We start from the raw sequence: 13,910 nt of genomic DNA, 5'->3' as shown, positions 1-13,910 counted from the left end.
AATAAGGACAACAGAGAGCACAGATAAAGCAGGATGATAAGAAATAAGAGGGAAAGGAGAATCCAGGATGAAGATCTTGAAGTGAAATATGTTTAAATGTTAACTAAACTTCTAGAGAAAAAATAGAAAGAACATGGAGTTATGGGAGCCAAAAATTAATAAGGGTGTCTGATTCTGTCCTAAATGCTCTTTCTTACTTCCTTAGGCCTCACCTATTCCAGGGATTCTTCTTTATCTATTAACTAGAAGACTTATCTAGTGTTACCCAAGGTTCAGCCTGGAGTGGGCGTAGGGACGTGCACCCTGGCTGCTGGCTTCCCACCTCCTCGGGGTGGGAGAAGCTGTGTACTCTAGCCATCAGCTTTTCTCTAGGGGCAGCCAGGGAGAAGGGGAGAGGTAGACTGCGCACCCCAGGGCCTGTTTTGCCTCAGTGTAGGTAGAAGGCATGTACCCCGCCCCCTGGGTTCACTCCAGGGCTGGCCTGGGGGCAGGGAAAGGCTTGCTGTCCCCCCCCCCCACGCCCATGGTCATTCCACAGTATAACTTCCTCCTACCAGACACCTCCCTTTCCATTTTATAAGAAACAATCAAATTCAAGGCATAACCCATTCCTGACGTATCCAAACCCTGACCTTGCATTATGTTGGGATAAGAGGAAGCTGCCTACCAAATTTGGTGATGTTAGTTCTTATAGTTTAGGAGGAGTTCTTGAACAAATGAACTCAGACAGATAGACAGATGCAAATTTCTAAAATATATGGATAGAAATCTCTCTAAAGTCACACCTATGAATAACTATTGGAAATATTTTGCTAGAGAAAAGTGATGATTTTAATCAAACAAAATTTTGTTGGACATTCTCCCACTATTTCAAAATCATTTAAAATTCCAGAATATTTATTCATTTTTTTCATGTTTTGCTTTCTAATTTTTTTTAGAAATGATTTTTGAATCAAAAATATCATTTTTCACAAAACTTGATTTTGGTAAAGAAAGTAAAAATATTTCAGTGACTATGGTGGATATATGGAGAGTGTTTGTTGCAATTAGGATATCATGACCTTATTAACTGTTTCAGATATTCATGCAATAGACATTTACTGCAGTGTATGCACATTTAGCTTTTTTTACAGAAGGTTGTCACTGCACATTTAGCTACATAATAGCATGAGCAAACATGGAGAACTTGCATCAATAACAATGGGAGAAGTGAGGTCATATATAGTTGTTAGATTGCAGTATTCAAGGTTCCCATTTGCAGAAACATTAAGCCCGGGGTTGAACTACTGTCATTCTGGTACTGTCAAAAATGCATGTATGCTCAAGTTCTACATATTATGCATCTAACCTTTCTGCCAGGTAGCACCAGCAGCAACCAGGGCCACATTCAATATCTAGGGATTCCTCTCCATCTATCCAACATAGAACTGGCTACAGCCACCACCCAGTAACCTGGGAAATTCACACACACCTCTAGGTGCCTCTGGGAGGCAATGCTTCCACTCTTGTGAGCAAAGAGTCTGAGCATAGAAAAGAAATTTTCAATAAAAGAGGGAGAGAAATAACATGGCATTAGTTCAGGAACCACCACAAACAGAGTTCATAACCAAACCATGAGTAAACATCCCATATCAATGGGTTGGGCAATATCCTTTTCCTCTCAGGTTCACAATTCCAGCAATGTAAGTGTCCCCTTCATATGCCCAATCCTTCTCTTCACCCCACTCATAGCTGCTGCCCTTAGTCATGGCAGGCCAGATTTCATAGGTAATCTGCATACTTCACCTCCCAACCTGAGGGAGAGAGGGGTAGGAGGCCTCTCACCACTCCACTGGTCACTCCCCATCCACCTGCTCACTGCTTTCTGGCGCAACTTTGCTTGCTGCCTGCTGCTGCTTCTGCCAGCCACCTACTAGTTGCTCCCACCATCCACACGCTGGCCACCTGCTGGCCAGTGTTGCAATAGATTTGGCTCTAGGCCAAACTAGTGATTTCAGCTCTCTGTGATGCCAGCTTCTTAGTGATTTCAGCTCTTGGCTTGCAGCACAATCCAGCCAAAAGACTCCAGCATCCACTGGAATAAAATTTTAAAATAATAAAGGCCCCTTACAGAGTCTGGTTTATTCTCTCATTAAAAGAGGGAGGAAAAAGAAACAGGTTGAACCAGTTTTGGGGTACGTCTACATGGTGGGACTATTTTGGGATACTGGAAGTATCCCAAAATAGCTACCCCACATCTTTTTCAATGCACCTGCTATTTTGAGATATGTCTCGAAATATTGGATGCTCTATTTTGGAATCCCTGTAATTCCATGAGGGTTAAGGGATGTCTCAAAATAGCATGTTATTTCTAAATTTTGTACTAAATGCAATCGAAATAAGATACTCTATTTGTGTAGTGCAAATTGCGTATCGTATTTTTAGTTTAGGGTGATGTGTAGGTGTAGCCAGACAGGAACGCCCCCCTCCCCCACTTGTAACATCCATTTTTGCTTGCCTGGAGCATACAGGGCACACAGAGCAGAAGGCCCAGGCTGTGTGACCGTGAATGGCTGTAAACAGAGATATGCCAATTGCTGACCAAGAGGCTGCCAAGGAGTGCCCTTGACTTAACCCATATTGATACAAACACACAGCCGTTCGCGGGAGGAGGAATCTCTCTCCCAGTAAAAAAATGTCTAGTACTCACAATTTAGTTATCTCTCTTGCAAGTGTAAATTAAGTTGAAACTTGCTTGTAAGAACTGGTGCCACAAAACGGACCAGTACAATTTGGCCTCTTAGATAAGAAAGAGGATACGGGCCCCCAGGGGTATAAAGATGGGTCCAGCAGCACATTTACTCTGAGTGTCAATCTACCATCTATCTGCTTAGGTGTTTGATCTCCCGAGGTTCCAGAGGGGACGCCCACATCGTATTCGTCTTTCCGAGGAATTGAGGGACTGACCCTGGCCTGACCCGCTGGAGTCGAGAGGCACAGAAAGGGGTAAAAATTGTACCCGGATGTGGTCCTTTGTCTTAAGTGTACACATAGACTTAGAGCTCTTTAAAGATTAAGCTGTCACTTGGTACCATTATTTCTATTTTCTATCTTTATTTTCTTTGTAACCATTTTTAAAATCTGTATTTGCTAACATTTAAGATAGAGAGCAATAGCCATTGTAACCATATGCTTTTATAAGTCTTTTTAATAAACCTGTAACTGTTTAAGCTTTAACCTGACTCCTTCAGTTGCTGTAACAGAACCAAGCACAATTTAAAAGAACTTCAGCCGGTCATAAAGGACAGGTATAGGAGGAGCTTGGGCGTTTAGATCTGTGTCACCCCCAGGTGACAGGTCCGTTGGGGCACCGCTCAGTCTTTCCCAGGCTGACTGCTGCAAAGGGATTTTTGCATCCTAGCAGCTAAAATCTGAGGTGTAATAAGCTCTTCCTATAAAAGGGCGTCTGTTGGCCTGCTAGCTACCCTCTGTGATGGGACCCCAGTCCTAGCAATAAAGACACAGACGTTAAACCTTTCTCGGAAACACACACACACACACACACACACACACACACACACACTGCCCTGACCGTCGGCTGACAGTAGGTGCACATTTACAGCCCATGCCTGGAAGGCATGTAGCCTGCTGGTTCAGAACTATGCCCTTCCCCCAAATTAACTTCATGGAGCTTGGAAGAGAAAGCCTTATCCATCTGAGATTCTTCACAATGGCAGTGTCTTTCCTATGAACTGAGTTAAACACAGTTTGCTTTTCTGCATTTCCAATAACCGTGAGCATTGGTGGTTATATTTCAAATTCCCACATTTAGGGTTAATATGGTTTGTGATCCCAGGACAGCCAAATTGTTTACAATAGGCAAAATGCCATTCTAACAACTGACTGTGTATCAGGCCAAAGCAACTGAGTGAACTCTATTTACATAACTACAACCAGGATTTCTTTCCCATTCCAACATGAACTGTATTTACATAACAATAGCTAAATACTTTGCAGGGCTAAGCAACTGAGTGAACATAACCAAACCCAGGATTCCTTTTCTATTCCAGCTGTCTACAATGCAAGCACTAATTCAAACCCTGCTTATATTCATATATCTGATAGTAGATTTGCTAAAGGAAGTGTGGATTGGACAAAAAAAACCTGCTTTTGCAAGAAGCAGCAGAATGTGAGCCAGCTTATTTAGTGAGGGTTATAGTTGACCTTGGAACCATTCACTTACTATGGAGTTGCTTTAGATGTCTTACCAATAGGGAGTTACTGACGGTGAGAGATTTTGCACATCTTTCAGCTAAATCAGAGTTCAATTGCAAAGTCCAGCCTGTCAGGACATCCTGTGGATTGCGGACGCTACCTGGGGAAATGGGGTCTTGAAATTAATGACTGAACTGCATGGATCCATCTGAGAAGTTGATCTTTCAGTATTTCTTATTTTATTAACTGTTTCCTCTGCTATCATCTTTGGACAAGGAATTGTTTGCACATAAAATGCATACCGACTTGCATAACACCTGGACGTTTTAGGTTTTTTACACAGGGCTTATCCCCATGATGTCTAAGTATTGGCAAAAAGCTATTGCAAATCCCTTCTTCCTTTTCCTCCTCTCTCCGATCCTCTCCCACACCTCTTTCCCCTATTGCTGTCACCCCTGGGGTTGCCACATTTACCTCAGACCCCTGGGAAGTGGTTCTCATTTCTTCCACTCACAGCACATATGACGTTATGGGTGGTCAGTGAAGTCATGGCTGGGGGAGGCAAGCCCCACCAGACCCACACCTTCTACTAGGCCCCACACCTTCCCCTTTAGGTGGTGCGTTGTCCCCCCTTCCGTCTATGGGGAAGAGAGTGGGTGTGCACTCGCCACAACCTCCTCAGCCCTGGAGGAAAGTATACCATGCCTCGCCACCTGACCAAGCCCAGCCCAGCCTCGGAGGAGGGAGTAGGCAGGGAGTTCTGTGCTGTGCAGCATGAGGCACAGGGGGAAGGAGGAGAGCACACTGCACCATGCTACTCAACCTGGTCTGGCCCAGCCTATCCTCTCTATCCCCAGTGAGGGCAGAGGGCATGGTGTGGCCCCAGCCTCTTCAGCCCCAGAGCACTGGGGAAGGGAGGAGGACTCACTGCGCTGCCCAGCCTCTCCCCAAGACTATCTCACTGAAGCTCTGGTCTATGCAAAGAGCACATGGCAAACATGGTCCATCCAGACCTGTTCTGGACTGTACCATCTTCGGTAATCTTTATTTGGTCTGGGATATCATAGACCTTGGGTATAGGAATGGTCTGTTGTTCAACTTCCTGTCCTTGGATCAGGAGAAGGTGTTTCACTGGATGGACCACGGGTATCTCCTGGGCACTCTTCAGGCCTTCAGCTTCGGACCCTACTTTGTGGGGTTTCTCCAGGTGCTGTGAACTTCCCCAGAGTGTTTGTCAAGCTCAATTGGACCATGATGACACCAGTCAGTTTTGGGTGGAGAGTGTGTCAGGGCTGTCTCCTGTCTGGTCAGTTGTATACTCTGGCCATCAAGCCCTTACTCTGTCTCCTTTGCAAGAGGTTGACAGGGTTGGCTGCTCCATGAGATGGAGATGCAGCTGGTCCTATCAGCATACACTGACAACATTCTCTTCGTGGTCCAGGACCTGGGTGGCCTGGAATGCATGTGTGATGGATAGAAGGAGTCCTAGCCTCCTAAAGGGTTACATTCAGGTAGCTAGCAAGGGTGTTGGAAGAGGACCAGAAAAAACAATGGGGATTGGGTGTTGAAATTTGAATACCTTGCCTGCTTTCTTTGTGTGGGGGAAGTTAAGCCAGGAGTTGAGAGACACAGAATGATTTAAACTCAGGCAGGATTACCATGCCTCCAAGGAATTCGAGGCATGGAAGTGGACTGAACCAGGAAGGGATCATGAGTAAATAAAGGGAAACATGTATTTAGTTGTGATTAGGGTATTTTTTAAAAAATGTTGTGATTTAATTTGAACTGCTCTGTGTGAATCTATGCCTCCCTTCCCCCATTCACTATCTAAGGGTATGTCTACACTAGCCCTCTAGTTCGAACTAGGGAGGCTAATGTACTCATTCTAAGTTGCAAATGAAGCCCGGGATTTAAATATCCCAGGTTTCATTTGCATCTGCCCGGGCGTGGTGATTTTTAAATGTCCCTTAGTCCAAACTCCGTGCCCGTGGTTACACGCGGCATGGAGTAGGTAGTTCGAATTAGGATCTCTAATTTACACTAATTCTTATGGTGAAATTGGATTTGAGTAATATTGTTTTACTCCAAACTGTATTTTTCAAGAGCACAATCTTAAAACAAGGAGTTACTGTACACACTTCCATTTGCACAGTTTAGAAAATCAGACCCATAATAATCCTTGGTCCTACAGTAACACACACACACTTCTTCACTTCTCAAGCTCCAGCTGTTGGACATTGACTGAAAATTACAAGCACAGATAAGAAAGAATAAATAAGAAAAATATTTTTGCAATGTGATTCTGCATGTTTTTTCCCTGTAAGTAACTTGCTTAAAAAAGCTGAGTTAAAAGAAGCTTTGTGTGTGAGAGAGATAAGTTTGGATAAAAAATGAGACTTTTATAGTGACATGCTGTTTAGAAGCTGTTCGGTTTCATCCAGTTGTTTCCTACACTGTATAATGCTAATTACAGTTACTGTGCTGCTCTGTTGCACCCAGTTAAGAAATGAAAAATCATTAGGAAGACCTTTTTAAATGTATCTGTCAGAACAAGTCTTCTGATAGCTACACATATGGACATACTCACAGACATATACATGGGAACAGAAATGAGTTTTTCAGTGACTTCAATAGGGCAGGAGTTCATTGAACTCATATAAAAGGTCTAAATATGAGTTCAATGAAATAAGGGAGCTGACATTCCTACAGATTCTGTTGCTTTTCCTCCTCAGTGTCATCTGCCAGCGTTTTAAGTTAAGAGTGTGGATCTTTAGAAGATTGGAATTTAACCAAACCTTTGGGCTACGGCTACACTGCCCTCTCTTGCGCAATAAATACGCAAATGAGGCAAAGCGTGGAATATTGCTGCACCTCATTTGCATAAATAATGAGGCTCCATTTTTGCACAAGAGAGAGGTTTTGTGCAAAAAGGAGCTATTTAGAGTGTGATTTCTGTATGCTTCTTTACGGTTCTATTCAGGCCGTAACTACCTTGCAGATGTGGATTGTGAACACTAGGTAGTATTCCACGTCTGCAGTCTTGGAAGCCGCTTTTCATTTGAAGGAATTAGGTGGGGGATGGAGGATGGAGGAGTGTGTGAGGAGTATATTCCCTTAGAACAGGGCTAAGTAATAAACCACTCTTGGCCAGATGCAGTTTGGCAGGGTTTGCCACTGGCAGGATGCCGGACACTTTGTTTCTCTAAGCATCTTCAGGCATGGACTCTGCCAGCTCCCAGTGGCCACAGTTCATCATTCTCAGCAAATGGGAGCTATGGGAAGTGATGGCCTGGTCTGCACCTCTCAGGTAAACAAAGTGTCAGGCAGCTCACCATCAGCTAACCCTGGCGAACCATGTACGGCTCATCATTGTCCTCTACTGCCCTAGAATACCCAGTGGCTTGAGAATTATTTACTCCTGATCATCCTCAAATAATATAATTATGCATTGCTGACGAATAATTTGTTAATCTTTGATAATGGGAAATGAATAGGATAAATTGATATCTGTCCTCTTTATGGCTATGTCTGAACAATCCATTATATCTATTTGCTTTATCTTTGTCTTTTCTTTTTTAAGAAAAGGGAAAGGGTAAGGGGCTTATAAGTCTAAATATTTTTTTTATAATATGCTTATTAATTTCTTTACTTTGTAGAATACTCTCTTTATCTGCTGAACATTTACAAAGTTTCAGTTGATTCTCTATTCTTTCAGAATGTGAGTCTATAGCCTTCAGAAATACACAAAATATTATATGAGGTCGCTCTGACCAGTATTTAGAACACACTGAAACACCTCGCTGTTCAAAATGCAAAGCGGATCTGAGTTTTCACAAAGGTACCCTTTCTAAGCCGACCAAGAAACCATATGATGAAGAGTTCTAAGGCTCCAAAATCAGCTGAAAAATTGCTCATATATACAATATTTGCTATAAACTGAGAGGTAACCTCTAAATTACAGATGAGTTCCTTTATACCTATATGTGAATCAGTATACATGATGAACCACTAAAAACTTCACTTTCAGTTAGAGCAGAAAATATTATCAAGTCTTAGGCAGGGAAGCAGATTTGTAATTAAATAATATTTCAGTTTATGGTAGACAGGATCATCACAGTTAAGTTTCTATTAGGGATGAGAAAGCTATTTGATCAAGCTATAAATCTGGCCTCAAAACTTCACCTATCTCTCTGAAGATATGTCTACACTACAGAGTTTTTTTCAGAAAAACAGCCATTTTTCAGAAAAAAACTTCAATTACATCCACACTGCAATTGCTTTCTTCTCAAAGAAAATCGAAAGAACAAAGGGTGGTTGTTTTTTTTTTTGACATTGGTATCATAATTCTACAAGGAAGAAGCCTTTTTCCGAAAGTGCTCTTTTGGAAAAAGATGTGTGTGTATGGGGAAGAGGGAGTTCTTTTGAAAGAAGAGGAAAGAGGAAAAAGCATAGGTGCCCTAGAGGCCACTCCACCCATAGTAATCACAGTTTACATGTGAGATAGCATCCAACCAGTGTGGATGCTAACTGTTGAAAAAGCAGATCATTTTTTTCAAGGTGCTTTTGCGTTGTGGACGCTCTCTTTCAGAAAAGTTTTTCCGGAAGACCTCTTCTGGAAAAGCTTCTTCCAAAAGAAGCCTGCAGTCTAGAAATAGCCTGACAGAACCATATCTTGGCTTGAAACTGAAACCAGTTTCTGAGGAATGTTTCCCCTTTCACTTTTTAATTGGAACCTTGATCTTGTATTCGCTTATTTTCACTTGACTTTTTTTTTACAGTTTTATTCTCTCATCGGTGAGAAGCCACGTATGCAAGATATACTATAGATAGTATCAACTAGCTAAACATGAGCATCCACTCCTTTCTAAACTTTTATCAATAACATATACAATTCAAGTTAAATTCTTTCGGGTTTATACTTAATCAATCAAACAAAGCATAGACAGACTCCAAGACAGACTGGAAGATGCATCCGCAAGAGGTTGTGGAACCCCCATCACTGGAGTTTTTTTAAGAACAAGTTGGAAAATCACTTGTCAGGAATGGTATTGGCTTACCGAGTCCTGCACCAATGACGTGATGACATTAGCGTTCCTTTCAGATCTACATTTCTATGATTCTAACTATACCTTTTACTGCCAAATCAGAGGTGTAACTCCTGGTATGTTAGTCACAAACTATTTCTTTGTTTTTTTTTAATACTATTCATTTTTTAAAGTTTTTTTTTGTCTTTCTGAGTTGGATAAAGGAGTTGCTTGTGCATTGTCAATAATTAACATGTTTCGGTTAATGTAAATATTCTACACTTAATTACCACTGCAAGAAACCATTTAACTTAGCAAGGTCATTTTATTCTATTTTGGTACCTAAAGCATTTTACTACATTTACATAGCAAAGATATTAAGAAATAATATTAGGAACATTAATTTAGCTACTGTACTTAAGTTGCAAGTAATGTCTTTCACATTGGTGTCATTTCAACACATAAAAAATTAAACAAGTTTTAAAACATTCTCAGCTACATATTTATTTTCTGGAATTCTAAAGACACATGCAGAAAATTTTCCTTGGACAGAAAAGAAAGAGTGGTGATGATGACACAGCCCACTTTACCACTTGTAATTGCTTTTATAACACATTCCTTTTGAAGTACATTGCACAAAGAACTTATAAACACATGATTAGATCTTTCCCTGAAACATGAAAGTTTTACGTGGTTTGTTTTCTTCGTATTGGGCTTATTTACTCAAGCTGATACCTTATGAAAGAGGGAGATGTTATGATCTACACAAGACATAGTTTCTGTTTGATTGGCTTTTACTCAAGATTCTTAGAGTTATGATCTGTTTTTATAGCAATTAAACTTTTGTTAAATATTGTTTACAAAGCACACATTTAAAAATCACTGTTTTTGAAAAAAGAAACTAGTATAAAGATTAAAGCAAGGTAAAGTTTAAAATAATCCTTTCTTAGTATGTATTACAACATTCTTGGAGTAATAAGATAAGGAGTGGTTGTTTTCTGACTTTGCACTGTTTCTGCAGAAACCTCCTAGAATGCCTTTGGTTATCTTAAATATTTTATATGATTAAATAAACAAACATGCATGCATTTGAGGTATTTTTTCCAAGCACCAGAGATATAAAAAGCTTTATAAATACTTCCAAAACTTTGGTAAATGTACAGGCAATTTTGATGACATAACATTAAGATAATGTTTAATTTTTGCATCAAGATTGAATTCTTCCCCTTGAAATAAGTTTGGAATGAATTTCAAATAAAATGCTTGTCAAAGATTTATCAGAGTTTCTCAAAAACTCTCAATTCAATTTGGTGTTATGTCAAAGAAAATACAATCAAATTTATGGCACATAACAACACAAGTTCATTTTTGATACAGGTTAAATGTGGAGGTTTTTTTAGGTAATCTTCACTTCTACATTGTTGAGACATGTTCGAACCAATCAAGATACTGTCCCTATGGATAATTTCCTTAAAGTGACACCTCCAAATTTGATAAGAACATAAGGATGGTCGTACTGGTTCAGATCAAAGGTCCATATAGCCCAGGATTCAGTCTGCAGACAGTGGCCAGTGCCAGGTGCCCCAGAGGAGTTAGACCAAAGACAATGATCGAGTGATTTGTCTCCTGCCATCCATCTCTAGCCTTTGACAAACTCTCAACTGACTTCCTTTAGAGTGCACAAGTTACAGATAATGCTCAGAGAGAATGAGGCTTGGTCTTATATCTGTAGTGGATTGTTGCAAATACTTTGTTATGTTCTTTTATTCATAAAATAGCATAAAATTCTTATTTTAGCAGCTGCTATGCAATTGCTTTGTGTCACGCAAAACACTTTTTAATTAACAAATACTTAATTATCTGTACCTTAAATAGTTTCTAGAGATTCTTTTACTTTAGTATAAAGAATATTTTTGTATCTTGGTTTCTATGTTGTTTAAATTAAAGGACACTGAGCATAAATCTTACTATAATCCAAAAATTAGTTGATCATGTAAGAAGACTGTTCATCAAGATTTTCTCACCAATTTGGTTCTTATAAAACTGTTAAATCTAGCCGTCATTTATTAAGCTAAGACATCATAAAATGGAAATAACTTCATTACATTTAAAATTATCTTCTCAAAATTAACCAGTGTAACTCCTTACTCCTTTCTTCACTTTAAATAAATTCCAGTCTGTTAACATGTTAATGAATTACTAAAATTGTTTAGTAGAAAGATTAATGTATGCCTAGATAAACATTCTTTATTGTAAGATGTATTCTGGAAGATGCTAATAACAGAAACATAGCCACACGTAAATATTAAATTTTGATATTCAATCTTGTCAAAAGACAGTTTCACAGGAATTTTTAAAATCAATTTTTTTCTTCAATAAGAAAAAAACATAGTTTCCCACAACACAAAAAAATCCAACTGTAATGAGTCATAGATTCATTAGATAATGGCATAGAGAGTACATTATAAAGTTTGCAGAGGATACCATGCTGGGAGGGATTGAAAGTGCTTTGCAGGATATAGTCATAATTCAAAATGATCTGGACAAACTGGAGAAATGTTCTAAGGTAAATAGGATGAAGATCAATAAGGAGAAATGCAATGTACTCCACATAGGAAGGAAAAATAAGTTTCACACATACAGAATGGAAAATGACTGTCTAGGAAGGAGTACTACAGAAAGGAATCTAGGGGTCATAGTGAACCACAAGCTAAATATGAGTCAACAGTGTGATGCTATTGGAAAAAAAGAAAACATAATTCTGGAATGCACTAACAGGAGTGTTATGAGCAAGACACGAGAAATCATTCTTCTGCTCTACTATGCGCTGATTAGGTCTCAATTGGCATATTGACAACCACATTTAAAGAAAAATGTGGAGAAATTGGAGAAGGTCCAGAGAAGAGCAACAAATATGATTAAAGGTCTAGATAAATGACCTATGAGAGAAGACTGAAAGAATTGGCTTTTTTTAGTTTGGAAAAGAGAAGACTGAAAGGGAACATAATAGTAACTTTTAAGTACCTATAAAAGGAGAAGGGAGAAAAATTATTCTCCTTAACTTCTGATGATAGGACAAGAAGCAATGGGCTTAAATTGCAACAACAGAGGCTTAGGTTGGATATTAGGAAAAACCTCCTAACTGTCTGGGTGGCTTAACCACTAAAATAAATAACCTAGGGTATGTCTACACTACCACCCTAGTTCGAACTAGGGTGGTTAATGTAGGCAACTGGAGTTGCAAATGAAGCCCAGGATTTGAATTTCCCGTGCTTCATTTGCATATTGCTGGGTGCCGCCATTTTTAAATGTCCGCTAGTTCGGACTCCGTGCCCGCGGCTACACGCGGCACGAACTAGGTAGTTTGGATTAGGCTTCCTATTCCGAACTACCGTTACACCTCGTAGAATGAGGTGTACCGGTAGTTCGGAATAGGAAGCCTAATCCAAACTACCTAGTTCGTGCCATGTGTAGCTGCAGGCACGGAGTCCGAACTAGCGGACATTTAAAAATGGCTGCGCCCGGCAATATGCAAATGAAGCCCAGAAAATTCAAATCCCGGGCTTCATTTGCAACTCTGATTGCCTACATTAACCACCCTAGTTCGAACTAGGGTGGTAGTGTAGACATACCCCTAGAGAGGTTGTGAAATCTCCGTTTTTGGAGATAGTTAAAAACAGGTTAGACATCTATCAGGAATGATCTAGATGGTGTTTGGAGGACTGGACTTGATGACCTCTCGAGGTCCCTTCCAGTTGTAGCTTTCTATGATTCTGTATCTTTCAAAAGGAAAATATTGACATTTTTGCATCAAAACCAAATGAAATGGTGGCATTTCAAACTGATTTGGAACTTTGAAACTTTGATACACAGGAGGAAGAGTAAAAATGCAGTTCTGATCCTCTGTTCCTGAAAATTGTTGGCATTGATGTGATATTGTCTCAACAACGGATTTTTCATTGAACAAACACAGTATAATAATGCTAGACTTTTTCTTACACTATGCTTCTTCATGAAAGATTGGTGATTGTTAGCAGCCTCATGTTGCAGTCTGCCAATATCATAATTCAAAGAGGGAACAATGTTGTCTATATTTAGAACAGTGCAAGAAGAAAACAGTTTTTTTAAGGAAGGCATCTTCTAACCTACAAAACATTCAATACCACTATTTGACTTACTGTAATGAAAATATTGAATCCGTGTTAAATATCTACTGTATGAGCCAAAACAGAAATCCAGTTGGTCAGCAATAGAAACACCAGCATTATTTTTCCTTACCCCAAAGATTTAGGGTACGTCTACACTAGCCCCCTAGTTCGAACTAGGGAGGCTAATGAGGGTGACCAAAATTGCAAATGAAGCGTGGGATTTAATTATCCCGTGCTTCATTAGCATGTTCCCAGCTGGTCGCCATTTTGGAAATTGAGTAGCCCGGAATAACTGCCCACGTCTACACGCGGCAGAGAAGAGCAATTCCGAAATAAATGCCATACTTTAACTGGTAATTCGAGGTTTAACTGGTAATTCGAAGTAAGGGGTTTATTTCGGAATCGCCCTTCTCTTCGAAGTAAGGGGTTTATTTCAGAATCACCCTTCTCTGCTGCATGTAGACGCGGGCAGTTATTCCGGGCTAGTCAATTTCCAAAATTGCAACCGGACGGGAACATGCTAATGAAGTGCGGGATATTTAAA

This window comes from Pelodiscus sinensis, chromosome 1 (assembly GCF_049634645.1).
Source record: "Pelodiscus sinensis isolate JC-2024 chromosome 1, ASM4963464v1, whole genome shotgun sequence".
Lineage (NCBI taxonomy): Eukaryota > Metazoa > Chordata > Testudines > Trionychidae > Pelodiscus > Pelodiscus sinensis.
The sequence above is the reverse complement of the archived record's forward strand: the minus strand, read 5'-3'. Positions refer to the sequence as shown.